Source organism: Periplaneta americana, chromosome 1, assembly GCF_040183065.1.
Source record: "Periplaneta americana isolate PAMFEO1 chromosome 1, P.americana_PAMFEO1_priV1, whole genome shotgun sequence".
NCBI classification, from domain to species: Eukaryota; Metazoa; Arthropoda; class Insecta; order Blattodea; family Blattidae; genus Periplaneta; species Periplaneta americana.
In genome coordinates this window covers 146,677,435-146,691,960 of record NC_091117.1, presented here as the reverse complement: position 1 = coordinate 146,691,960, position 14,526 = coordinate 146,677,435, and the positions used below count along the sequence as shown (strand labels likewise).

Sequence of the window (14,526 nt, the reverse complement as noted above, 5' to 3'; positions counted from 1 at the left end):
TGATGGTATTGGCTCAAGGCCTTTTTTTTACAAAAAAAAAAAGGAGAGAAAAAGATCAAATATTGTAATAGAAGGAGCTACATCAAACATTGATGTAAATGTGAAATTAATGGCGAAGTGTAGAGAAGTCGATTGAAATTCCCGCCATTTTTGTGTTTGTGGCCCTGAGGTCGTTGCTGCGAGAAACTTCACAGATTACACTTAATCCACTTATGAGCTCCTGTCTCCTATCATAGCCTTCTTGATGTGAACCAATAATATCTCACTACTCCGCTATATGCGATAGCAGGCATTTCAAGACAATTAAATCTTGATACATAACCAAGAATATCGGATATAACATAACTTTCACCTACGGTGGTCTTAATTCTTATTATACACGTGTGTATGTGTGTATGTATGTAGTCCACACCTGTGGAGTAACGGTCAGCGCGTCTGGCCGCGAAACCAGGTAGCCCGGGTTCGATTCCCGGCCGGGGCAATTTACCTGGTTGAGGTTTTTTCCGGGGTTTTCCCTCAACGCAATATGAGCAAATGCTGGGTAAATTTAGGTGTTGGACCCGGACTCATTTCACAGGCATTATCACCTTCATCTCATTCAGACGCTAAATAACCTGAGATGTTGATAGAGCGTCGTAAAATAACCTACTAAAATAAAAAAAAATGGTTGTATGTATGTATACCTGGGTCTGTAATACAAAAACGTTACGAACATTGGCACTTATCACAGATACGAATGTCATATCTTCTTCTTCTTCAGTTCAAGTATTAGGCCAAATGGCCTGTTACGATCTCACAGTTGAATTTTCAATCCAGCGCTTCTTTGGACGACAGAGAGATCTCTTCCCATTTGGACGATAGTGGAGCATGACTTTTGGGATTCTATCTCTATGCATGCGATGCAGATGATTTATCCAGTTGTTCTGATAATGTTTTACGTGATTAATTACAGGTTGTAGTTGTAATTCTTCCATGACATCTTCATTGCGTTTGTGATCCCATGTCATACAATAAAATACTATTTAAAAGCAAAATAATAATAATAATAATAATAATAATAATAATAATAATAATAATAATAATAATAATAATAATAATAACAATAATAATAATAACAATAATAACAATAACAATAATAATAATAATAATAATAACAATAATAATAATGATGATTTATTTTAGCTGGCAGAGTTAAGGCCGTAAGGCCTTCTCTTCTACTCAACCAGCAAAAAGTGTATATACATATGCATGAACTTACAAAGATTCAACAATTTGATTTAGATGAGAGTTACATGTATACAAGAGTTATTTACAAATTAAACAACAAAATACTATGAACTATTAATTAAACACTGAAATAAACTGTGTAGCAGAATTAAACTAAAATACATAGAATGTTAATATATTTCAAATAATATTAGATAATAGAAAGAGATTATTATGAGACAATTAAAATACAGCACTATCAGGATGATGTCTAAAGAAGAAAGTAACAATGTAGTCAGTGATATTTTAAATCAGTATGATTGGAGTGAAATGCTAATAAGGTTATCTTTTAAGCTGTTCTTAAAGGTGTTTGTTGTCTTGCAGCCCCTAATACTTTGTGACAAGGAATTCCATTGACGCGAGGTGGATATTGTAAAAGATGATGAATAACAAGATGTTCTATGAAGAAGTATACTTAGCGTGCCACATATAAGTGATCTGGTATTTACGTCTTGGTTAGAATATAGATAACAGAAACGAGACGAAAGGTAATTTGGTGTTGAGGTGTGCAGAATTCGAAAGAGTAAAGACAAAGTGTGTAAAGTTCTACGTTCTTTAAGTCGGAGCCACGAGAGACTTGCGAAGGACGGTGATATGTGATCATATCTTCGGATGTTGCACACGTATCTGACACACATATTCTGAGCTCGCTGTAACTTGACTGACAATTCAGAACTTAGGTCACTTAACAAAACGTCACAATAATCGAAGTGCGGCATTACTAGGGTTTGCACTAGGGTAAGTTTTAGTTGCTGGGGCAAGAAGCTTCTCAAGCGACTCAAACAGTGAATGGAGGAACAGATTTTTTTTATCGTTTCTTTAACTTGAAAATTCCAACTTAGATTATTATCAAAAAAGAAGCCAAGATTTTTTACGACAGATGAATAAGGGATTAGCGTGTTGTTAAGGGTAACAACTGAAATATTTCTGTTATTAAGGGAGTTAACTAAACGCTTATGTCCAATAATTATGGCTTGAGTCTTACTTTTTAAAGATACTAGGCACAAGCTGTTTCGCTTGTCTTAATACGTAAATCACTCGCATCAAACGAGATAAAATTGAATTCATATGAACAAACCAGTTTAATTTAGAATCTAATGAAATACTCAAAAGTTTAACTCTAGGCAAATTATTAATATTAGTTCAATGTCATAAGATAAAATTGCTTGATTTCTATCAACATTTGAACTCCAAATAAGGAGAGAAATAAATCCTCTTTTTCTCATAACACAAACTTCCATTCAATCAGATCACATGACAGCCCACTTTCCTACATTTAATTTCAACTAGAATGGGGCAGGTATCAATTTCCGGAACGTTAGATAAAGTTATATTCACCACACGGTTCAAATGCTCCACAATCTGGCTTCCTATTTCTGACCTATAAATTGTCAGGATCTAAAATGGCACATAGGAAAAAGTCAGGTGCACATTTAAACGCAATGGCTTCAATTTTATTTCGCTGATGCCGCTTCTGCTTTGAGAGGGCCTTAATTACCTTCACTCTACTGGCTAAATTATTATTCTTTAAAAAGCGGCAATATAGAGAAAGGGACGTGCTCCTTCTTCCTCCCTGCTACGCTGTAACATCCATTAGGAGAGAATGGAATGGTCATTCAGCTTAAAGCGGGGACCCAGTATCTTCACAGTCATTTTAACTTGTTTTCAAAAGGGAAAAATAGAATAAAGTGTCTCTGTACTTTACGGGCTACCTACGTCTTATAAGAAAGCTATCTTCTCCGTCTATTCCACGTCCTGTCGCATCTCTCATCAAAAACTTTCCCGTCTGCACTAGATAATGGCAATTTCAAGATGTGCAGTACATTCTGGTGACAATGTTTAAAATCCTGTAAAGAATAAAATGGAAGACCTCGGCGCAAAAACCGGTCAAGTCCATTTTCTTTTCAAAACCGACATTTAGTATGCATTACACAGACAAATACAGTATATGCTGCACATTTTGGTGCAAGAATCCGTCAGGTCTGACTTATACTAACGTCTCTTCACTGCTTCACTGATTTGCGTAACAGAAACAGACATGTCCGGTTGATTCTTCATCCGAGATCTTCACTCCAGACGGAAGATAAGTCCATATTCTTTTCCTTAATTACTTACAAACGGTGTTTAAGGAACCCGCAGGTTCATTGCTGCCCTCACATAAGCCTATCATCGCTTCCTATCCTGTGCAAGATTAATCCAGTCTCTATCATCATATCCCACCTTCCTCAAATCCATTTTAATATTATCCTCCCATTTATGTTTCGGCCTCCCCCCGATCCCCAAAAACTCTATATGCATTCCTGGATTCGCCCATACGAGCTACATGCCCTGCCCATCTCAAACGTCTGGATTTAATGTTCCTAAATATGAAATTTGAAAGGCATGGTGAGGACCGATAAGCTAATACATTGAAATTAAGAATGGTCAGGGTCCGTCTGTGCTTATCTGCTTAACAAATATTAATTATTGGAATACTTGTCACATTATTTATTCAGTTTAACGTTTTCGGCTTAAATAAGCCATCTTCAGAAGAAATTATGCCTAAAAATACATGAATAGAATTGGTACATGCGTGTGTATAGTACAATATGGATAAATTAGTTAATTATGAGTTTCTACCGTAACAATAATGAAGTTAAATTCTGCGTTAGTCTGGTGGGGTCTCTCAGACCCACTGGAATATTTTTTGCTCTACCTATTGGACAGTTTGTAACACTGAATCCCCACCGCTTCTGAACCTTTCCCCCGCCTTATAGAAGGCATCATAGTACATAGCAAATCAGTGAGACTTGAATCATTGGAGAGTTATTGACAGTTATTTCCGTTCCGGGTTTTGTAGACCCCACCAGACCAACGGCGTCACCCGCGTACACTTAGCGAGCCAAGGTAAAGTTATTTTTAAATTCATTCGTGATTGCATTATTTTGTATTTTTACACCATAATGTGTGCTTTTAACTTTATAAGTGTTTTTAAATCGATTTTTGAATACTTGTTTCAAATATTTATTTTCGTTTTCGTCTCGTTCAGATGGAGGAAACGGAAGCAGTTCGTGTTAGAAAATTGTTATTGGAAGTTGAGAGTGAAGAACAGGAAGAAAATACTGAAGGTGGTGTTTCGGAAAGTGATGGCTGGCCGCACAGTGAGACTGAGAGTGAACATAATACAGAGTCCGAAGAAGATGCTGACTCAGTAGACGAAGATATTTCAGAGATAGAAGAGAACTCTACGGACTTCTACCTTGGTAAGGATGGAGAGACGAGCTGGAGAAAAGTACCACCCCCAGAAAATACAAGATGTTGCTCTCATAATATTATTAGATGTCGCCTACCTTCAGTGAAAGGAAATGCAAAAAATTGTAAATCACCTGTGGACTGTTTCGAACTTTTCTTCACTGCCGATATATGGAACATAATTTTGGAAAATACAGGTAAGTTTATTGACAGTGTTTCGGATAATTACAGTGAACATAATAAATATAAAGTGAAGCACACAAATATGTCAGAAATGAAAGCTGTAATTGGTCTCCTGTTCATGGCTGGAGTTTTCAGATCTAACAGACAAAATTTAGACGATTTGTGGGTTGCGGACGGCACGGGCATGGACATATTTAGAACCACAATGTCTTTGCAACGATTTAGATTCATCCTGCAGTGCTTACGCTTCGATGACAAATCAACAAGAGCTGAGAGATCCAAAATTGATAAGTTGGCACCAATCAGAGATGTTTTCGAACATTTTATTGCCAATTGTAGATACAACTACACGGTAGGAGAAATAGTAACGATTGATGAAAAACTTGAAGGATTTAGGGGCAAGTGTCCATTTAGACAGTACATTCCCAGCAAGCCCCGCAAATATGGCATTAAAATATTTGCCCTGGCAGACTCCAGAACATTTTACTCAAGTAATCTTGAAGTCTACACAGGAAAACAACCAGAGGGACCCTATAATTTGAGCAATTCTGCAGATGCTGTAGTGGAAAGACTGATATCAAGAATATCAGGCTCTGGAAGGAATGTCACTGTTGACAATTGGTTTAACAGTGTTACTCTGGCTGCCAGACTGTTGAAAGACCACAACCTTACACTTCTTGGTACTCTAAGAAAGAACAAGAAAGAACTGCCTCCAGAATTTGTCCAGACCAAGAACAGACAAATTCATAGCAGCATGTTTGGCTTCAACAGAGACATTACATTAGTTTCCCATGTCCCAAAGAAAGGCAAAGTTGTTCTACTTCTTTCTACGATGCATCATGACGATAAAATCGATGAATCGACAGGAGAACAAAAGAAACCTGACATGATAACCAGTTACAACACATTCAAAGGCGGGGTCGATACAGTAGATCAGATGTGCGCTACATACGACGTCTCTCGTAATTCGAGAAGGTGGCCTCTAACAATATTTTTTGCACTTCTGAACATTGCTGGAATTAACTCACAAGTAATATATCTTGCCAATACACAAACAGACATTAGGCGACGTCTGTTCTTGAAGACACTGGCATTGGGACTGTTGGCAGAACACCGTGAACAGCGCGCGACTTCAACTAGTTTACCTAGAGAACTCCAGATGAAGCTGAAACGGCAAGCAACTTCCATACAGGATGGACATAAGGAAGAAAAACGCAGGCGGGAAGGAAAAGGGAGGTGTGAAGTATGTCCACGAACAAGAGATCGTAAAACAAAGTACGTGTGTAAAAAGTGCTCGAAGTTTCTGTGCATTGAACATATTACACCTATGTGCGAAGAATTTGTATATAATAATGAGGATAATGACGAAAGTAGCTAAAGAAACTTGAACAGACTGATTTGAGGATAGTTATGTACTTTATTTTAACTAATTGTACTGTATTTGTATGGATCACAAACTTATTACAAAATATTTGTAAGATTATTAGACCTTTATGTGAAGTAGTAATTTAGAAATATATTTGTCCGATACAAAATTAATTTAGAATATTTATTTGTATTTTAGATTATTCTTGATGCATGTACAATTCATTTATATGAAAATAAATCCATTTTGATATTATATGCAGTCCTTTTAAACTAAAAACAGTATCGGGTGTATGAGACCCCACCAGACTAACGATGGAAAAAAAAAATCACCAGACTAACGCAGGGTTAAAATGTTAAAACAAGGGCTATATGAGCCATGGTCATAGATTATTAAAATACTAAAATGTTAAAATATATAAAATATTGTTATAAGTGCGATATATTGGATCATCTGTGACAATTTATTTCCAATGCTGACTTGAGTGAAGATGATTCAATATCGTACGTACGGTGATGGTAGCTTTGTCTTCTCGGGATTTACTTCCAAACCGATCGCTTTACTTGCTTCAAGTAAAATTTCCGTGTTTTCCCTAAACGTTTGTGGATTTTCTCCTAACATATTCACGTCATCCGCAGAGACAATGAGCTGATGTAGCCCAATATTCTTTTCCTACAGTATGTATTTAAATGCCAACTTTAACTACAGCTTTTGTCTCCAAGATCAGATGCCAGTAAGAAGTATAACACATTACAGAATATTAATGTTTAGAAATATTTATGTAATAGCCTATATGCATTGATTCTATATTATACTTGAAGAGTTCGGAATACCTTGGGAATTGATATCCCTGATTAAAATAACATTAGTTAAGACATCGGCCAAAGTAATAGTAGGCAATCAAATTACGAACGCATTCACAATAAGCTTTGCAGTAAAACAGGATGATATTTTATCTACTACTCTTTTTAATTTAGTATTACACAAAATAATTAGTAAAATAGAAGTTACAGGAACAATTGCATCCAAATCCAGGCAAGTTTATGGGTTTGCTGATGATATTGTGATTATAGGACGTAACATCTCCGATTTAAAAGAGATGTTTAGGATTTTAGATAATGAAGGCAAACAGATTGGCTTAAAAGTAAATAAAGAAAAACAATATATATGAGACTGAATAAACAGAGAAATGAAAGACTAGTAAATTTTGAAATGGAGAATTATAATTTCGAAAGTATTCAAGAACTCGCATACCTTGGGTCGTCTATCAGTAATGAATATAAAATCGAGAATGAAATTAATAAAATAATAACGTATGGAAATAGAACTTATTTCTAGTTCTCACTCATGTTCACCTCAAGAATGCTATCTAAAGGAACAAAACTTAAACTATATAGAACACTCATTCGTCCAGTAGTTACATACCGGTATAGGTTAATGCAGTGGTTTTCAACCTTTTCTGACTGACGATACACTTTACTGAACGCCCGCGATATCGCGACACATTTTATTTGATTTTAATAATAATAATAATAATAATAATAATAATAATAATAATAATAATAATAACTAGTTCATTTCTTCTGCAGAAAAAAGTGCTGGAACTCTGTGTAGAATATTTTATAGCGGACGGGGAGATGATTAGGTTACTGTTCACTGCACGGGAGTTTTGTCGTTTTTAACATCCTTTTCGTCCAATGAAACTGGAAAATGAGAATAGCCTTCTCATCTTTGAAAGAAAAATTGTACGTAGGATTTACGGTCCAGTGTATGATAGAGAAGAGTGGAGAAAAAGAAAGAATAAAGAGATTGATCACCTATTGGAAGGCGAGAATATAGTGAGCTTTATTAAATCTATTAGACTGAGATGTTTAGGACAAGTAGTGAGAATGGAGGAGGGAAGGCTTCCTAAGATGATAGTGAACGCAAGAATAGAGGGAGAAAGAAGAAGAGTAAGAACGAAGAAGCGGTGGATGGACGGCGTAATGCGAGACGTTACAAGCCTGGGTGTGAGGAGTTGGAGGGCTGTGGCTGGGGACAGAGTGAAATGGAGAGCTGTTATGATGGAAGCCAAGGTCCACTTTGGACTGTAGTGCTATGATGATGATGATGATGATGATGATGATGATATGCATTGATTAAACACTCAACGAGAACTCACCTGAGACTGAAGTAAGTTTTGTACACTTGTTTTCAAATAAGAAATAAATTAAATTTAAGTATGACAAAGAAATCCGTCAAGATAACTGATAAATACTCAACTGTTAACGGAGTGAGACAAGGAGACTCCCTATCTACAATTCTGTTTAATATTGGTCTGGAGAAAGTTATGAGGAATGTTGACACTAATTTTAAAGGTGTTATAGGACAAGACAAGAGAGCTTATGCCGATGACATTGTCAACCAAATCAAATAGAAGCAGAGCATATGGGGTTAGTAATTAATAAAGAAAAGACAAAATATATGAAAAATATAAGCTCAAGCGGAACTGCTAACAATGTTGTTTTAATAAATGGACATAATTATAATGAAGTATATTCTTTCAAGTATTTAGGAGTATTGATGACTCAAGAAAATACTGCAAATGCGGACATGAGGCATAAAATTGCAGCAGGAAACAGATGCTTGAGAGCCCTTAATAAAACATTGAGTGAGAGATGTGTAAGTAAAAAGTAAAACTTACATTATACAAAACAGTAATAAGAACAATTGTGCTTTATGACAGTGAAACTTGGACGCTGTCTAAGAAAATAGAACAGCAACTGATGACATGGGAGAGGAAAATTTTAAGGAAAATCTATGGTCCAAAATATGAAAAAGGTCTCTGGTGAATCAGATATAATACGGAGTTGAAAGCTCAATATAGATATCCAGATATTGTAGTTGAAATTAAAACGCGTAGACTGGAATGGTTGGGATATGTAACCAGGATGGATGATTTGAAATTCAAAACCTGAAGGTAGACGCAATATTGGCAGACAGAAACTAAGATGGTTGGATGGAGTAAACGATGATCTAAAGACTTCAGGAGTGAGAAGATGGAGGCAGAAGGCTGTGGTTAGACAAGAGTAGAACAAAATCCTAAGGGAGGCCAAGACTAGACTACAAGGGCCGTAGTGCCGAAGAAGAAGAAGAAGAAGAAGAAGAAGAAGAAGAAGAAGAAGAAGAAATCCGTTGTATTTTCGGGACAAAAACATTCAAGTTCACTGCTTTAAAATAATTCTATTGTATGTATGAAAGAGAACTAACAAGAATATTAGTAACATCATAAAAGACAAACTAATTTCCTAAATTATCCTGGGAAAAAAAAATTTTCAAATTAAAGCACATTTACATTTTGTAGAATGTTATTTTTACCTGTTGTAAAATTTTTATTTCTGAATTTCACCGTCTTTGCAACGAGGTCTTCAATTGTAATCATAATTAATAATTATTAACCAATTATCATTGTCATTGGTTGAGTGTTAGAGAAGGCCGTATGGCCTTAACTCTGATAAATCATCATTATTATTATTATTATTATTATTATTATTATTATTATTATTATTATTATTATCTATTATCAGTCAGTATATCTTACTTGACAATGTGTGTCAAAGGAAGAATAAATGTTTTGTATGCATGTGAAGTCTGCCTAGTGTAGTATGTAGTTAGTCGGCGATGTATTCAATGGAGGGGGAAAGGAACTGGCCACCCTATCCCATTATCAACAGTTGACAGGAGGAGACTGGCCTAGGGGCGAGTGTACTAACATCGACGGGGTGCAATGTAGTATGTAAAAGCTTTGAGCACGGGAAGGAGATGCTGCAAACAAAGAAACTTGAACATGTCAAATAAAGCATCGTTAATAGAAATATTTTTTCAAATTATATTTGAAGGGTTCAAAACCACATTTATTAAGAACGGAGAAAGCAAGTGTTAGAGTTAAGTGAATACCATAGTTTAATGAAGATTGACATATCATTTAGTTTTAATGTGTGTACGTTATATTACTTGTTATATGTTTCATTGAATTACGGCATTCATTTAATTTTAACACTTGTTTTCTCCGTTTTTAATGTATGGCACTTGACCCACTATGGCTCTGAACCCTTCATTTGTAAAGTAACGTTTTATTAAATTTTCTATTTGCATTTTTTTCGAGAGGAAAACCATAGCATAAAGGAAACTAGCTGTGCACGGTAAATAATAAACTAAAATTCCAATAAATCACTTTGAGTACAGCGTCGAAATTATTTCTAAAATATATTTCGTCTATTTCTTTTTTCTCTTACCCAGTCATTATTATCTTAGGATTGGATCGAGTTCTACCACTGAATGTAAATAAATACAATACAATACTAAGGTTCGCCGCGTACCTAGATTTCGAGCAGGCCTCAGAGAAACTTACTTTCTGGGCTGCTCTCGTAATTGTGCTCGAGTGGACAAAATTTGTGTAAACACTTTTTTTGACTTATTAACATGGTGGAAGAAAAAAAATAACTTTTTTCATCTGCCCCCATCAGAATGTTTGCTTGTATGCTGACCGCGTCAATTCCGTAGCGGATCAATTCTATTCAGCAGCCTCATCGCCATTTTGATTCCCAGCAGTATAAATGTCAATACCGTAGGTCTATTTCACAACAAAAATTGGTTTCGTATGATCTGATCACAGAGTCCGTCAATTTTCTTATCTCGCTCTTAAACCCCATCCAGAACTTTGATTAAATCTTCTTTTATAGTCTACTTACCTGGAAATTAGCATAACATGAAATTAAGTACCAGTGTTGCTCTCTTTAATTGACTGACAGTGAGTTTATTGGGAATTAAATCAATGGGTTTCTCAAAAGACACTATAAAATGTTTCATGTAAAACAATTTTTATCTCGAAAACAAAGCAAAAACGATAACTAATAACATCACAATTTATACTGATAGTTCTAAATCAAGTGATGGAAGTGGATGTGCAATGATATCTGAAAATGAAATAATATCTGTTAAGTTACCAGAATCCTTTTCAATTTTGTCATGTTAATTATCTACAATTAGAGAATCACTACAGTATATTTTAAATAAAGATCATAACAATTTCATCATATTTTCAGACTCTTTAAGCTCATTAAAGGCGCTGAGTAATGTATGGACAACTGATAAATCAACACAAGACATTCAGATCTTATATCATAAACTTATAGCAAAAGGAGAAGAAGTTATTTTCATCTGGATACCCTCTCATTGTGGCATTGCAGGCAACGATGCAGCTGATAGAGAAGCCAAACAAAGCACTGAAGATTCTACAATCCTCGAGAATACCTTCTTACCACACTGAGATTTCATTTCCCTCATAGACAGTAAATGTAAAGAATCATGGATTAAATTTTGGACTGTCAATCCCTCCAGAAAACGTTTCCAAGCCAAGTCAACATGCTCTATTGATATACCGATCCACAAGCTTAATAGAAAAGACCAGGTTTTATTATCAAGATTAAGAATTGGACATACAAAATTAACCCATTCTTACCTCATATCAAGAAATGAACCACCAACCTGTGAAACCTGTCATTGCTTTCTCACCGTCAAACACGTCACCATAGAATGCAGAAGATAACACACCTCAAGGAAAAAGTACAACATACCAAATGATATATGTACAGCACTCAACAATACAAATGTTCTTCTACAAGTAGTTCAATTCTTTAAAGAAATTTCTTTGTACAATATGATTTGATTGTAAAATTTATACTATTCTTACACTCTGTTCATTATTTCTTCTGTGTATTTATTTACTTTTTACCTCTAGATACATTGCAATATATTGTGTATTTTGTTTGTAATCTTCATTGCTTGTCTTGTATTGTTCTGTATGTGAATAATGTGGTAGCAAAAAGACCCAGCAGTTATGCGACCTAAAATAAAGCAAAAACGAACAAAATGGTATTACATTTGAAGGGTTCAGAACTATAGTGGGCAAGGCGCCATTTACTAAAATTGTAGAAAACAAGAGTTAAAATGAAGTTATTACCATAATTCAATGGAAACATATAGCAAGTAACATCAAGTATACAAATGAAAACTAAATTATATGTCAATCTTCATTAAACTATGGTATTCACTTAACTTCAACCCTTGCTTTCTCAGTTTTTAATAAATGGCGCTCGGCCCACTATGGCTCTGAACCATTCATTCTTTATTTGAAAGATTTAATTAGATGCAATGCTTGCATCCAAGTAGAGAACCATCATTTCAGGATTCTACTTTAAGTTAGCGTACGACTTTTATGTCTTGTAAACCGACCAGATGTTTATGAGCCAAAGAAGCACCGCTTTATGACATTAAGCCCGCGGAGCAAACATTAGGTAGACTACTCTATATAATTTTTGCTTCGTAACTTCATAACTAACGTGAAGGATAATTTTTCATTACTACGAAAGTATCTGAACTGCACATCCAATTAACTTCATAAATAAGAAAAACGGGAATTACTATTCTGATCACGTGACAGTGCAGAAGTGTCAACGAAGAAGCCGCATTGGAAACAATCGCTCCCAAATTGTCATGACTCTCACGCCCGACTGCCCGGTAACGAGTCCGGCACCGCGCTCTAATCGTCTCTCTTTTTGAGTCACAATGCAAACCTGATTTCCTCCACCGCAATCAGCAACATCGTGAGATTGCCCGACACGACTATCTTTTGTCCTACCGTCGCTCATGCAACGCATTCGATCCAATACCAAAACAAAATGAGACGTTTAAACTATGATTCACCTCCCTGTCAAATGCTTTCACTAATCCCGATGTCAATTCAGCAGTTTTCATTAGAAACTCTTAGAATGACAATTATCAGAAATACTGTGCCATAGCTTCCTGTTGCTTTTTAGCACACTCCATATACAATGTGTGTACGTGTGTCGTATAGTACGTAATTTAAAAAATTGACATTATTCTATTATAAATAATGATCAGGCAGCGCATTTTCGTTCCCAAAAAAGTTAGGAAAGTTATCGGTTAGTATATTCTGGAGTTTCAGGTTCAAACTGTAACCCTAAATGCTTACATCAGGACGCTACGAAAGATAAAACCTAGTTCGATACGTAACTGTAGGTGGGATTGCTACTAAATTGAAATGGTCAGTCCAGCTACTTTTTAACTACATGAACGCACTAACACTGCGAAACCAACGCTCTTACTTACTTACAAATGGCTTTTAAGGAACCCGGAGGTTCATTGCCGCCCTCACACAAGCCCGACATTTGTCTTTGTCCTGTGAAGATTAATCCGTCTCTTATCATCATATCACACCTCCCTCAAATCCATTTTAATATTATCTTCACATCTAGCCTACGTCTCGGCCTCCCCAAAGGTCTTTTCCCTCCGGCCTCCCAACTAACACTCTAAAAGCATTTCTGGATTCCCCCATACGTGGCACATGCCCTGAATATAATATACTAGTGGCTTGTGCAGCAAATGCTGCAAACTGAGTTCATTAGACTTTCAAATAAAAATTTTTAGATTTATTTTCAATTAAGAATGCCAGACATTTTGAAAGTTATTTGCTTCCATAATAATGAAACATACTCCCTCTGAATGTTTTTTTAATTCCAAATACTTTTTCTTGAACCTATCACCTTCAGTTTTTGAGTTTCAACGTGAAAACGCAAGTAACAATGTCAGGACTATCAGTGGGTTTTTCAAGTGGGAGTAAAGCAATAGCTATTTCAGATCATTGTGGATTGTAGGTGAAAGTTAAAAAGAGTCAGGTTTACTATGCTTTCGCACAATAGACAATATAGCATCTTGGTATAGCTGCTGCGTGTTTCGTGAACTACCTTGAAATGTAGAGGGTAAAATAATTTTATCCTGCTAAGAGATCTTGCTGAAATGATCGGGAGACTACAAAATCTTGTAGGCCTTTTATTTTATCAGTAAGTAATACCTTTTCGTATTTTCTTAAAAACTCTAATTTTGCGCTCTCTCGAGCCAATACTGAAGAGAATCACGCATATAAAATATCTACAGCACACCGCCATTAAATATATGAAAATGACCCAATCCCACTTGATTAATAACTATAAAAATTGATTTTTAATAACAATATTATTACCTTAGGTAAGTTTTATAGTTTTCAGTAACATATACTATGTATACTATGTAGCCGCCACTGAGTAAATTATAGAAATGAAGATTGAATTTAAGATATTCTCTACATTTACTTATATAACCCCAAAACGTTTCACTTTCATATCATCAATAGGCATTAATATGTATAAGTAATGAAAAATAGTCACATCATGGGATTAGATATAATAATATTTCATTTCTAATGGTAATAATGTCATCAAACCACCTCAAGTTTTGTAGTTTTTAATTTCCAATACACAGCTGTACTCAGAAAATTACACAACAGAGAATCAGACCTGTAAATAATTTTAACAAGTCTTGAAGTTTTTAATAACCAAATAAATTTGAGCTCTAAATATGTCAGCAATCTTGTAGATCATGGC

At 35.3% G+C, this 14,526-nt stretch overlaps 1 protein-coding gene across 1 annotated transcript in view; it reads left to right on the top strand.

Moving 5' to 3' along the window:
* Positions 1-14,526, top strand: part of LOC138709319 (uncharacterized) — a 388,624-nt gene that overhangs the window by 256,800 nt on the left and 117,298 nt on the right. The gene's annotated exons all lie outside the window — the stretch shown is intronic.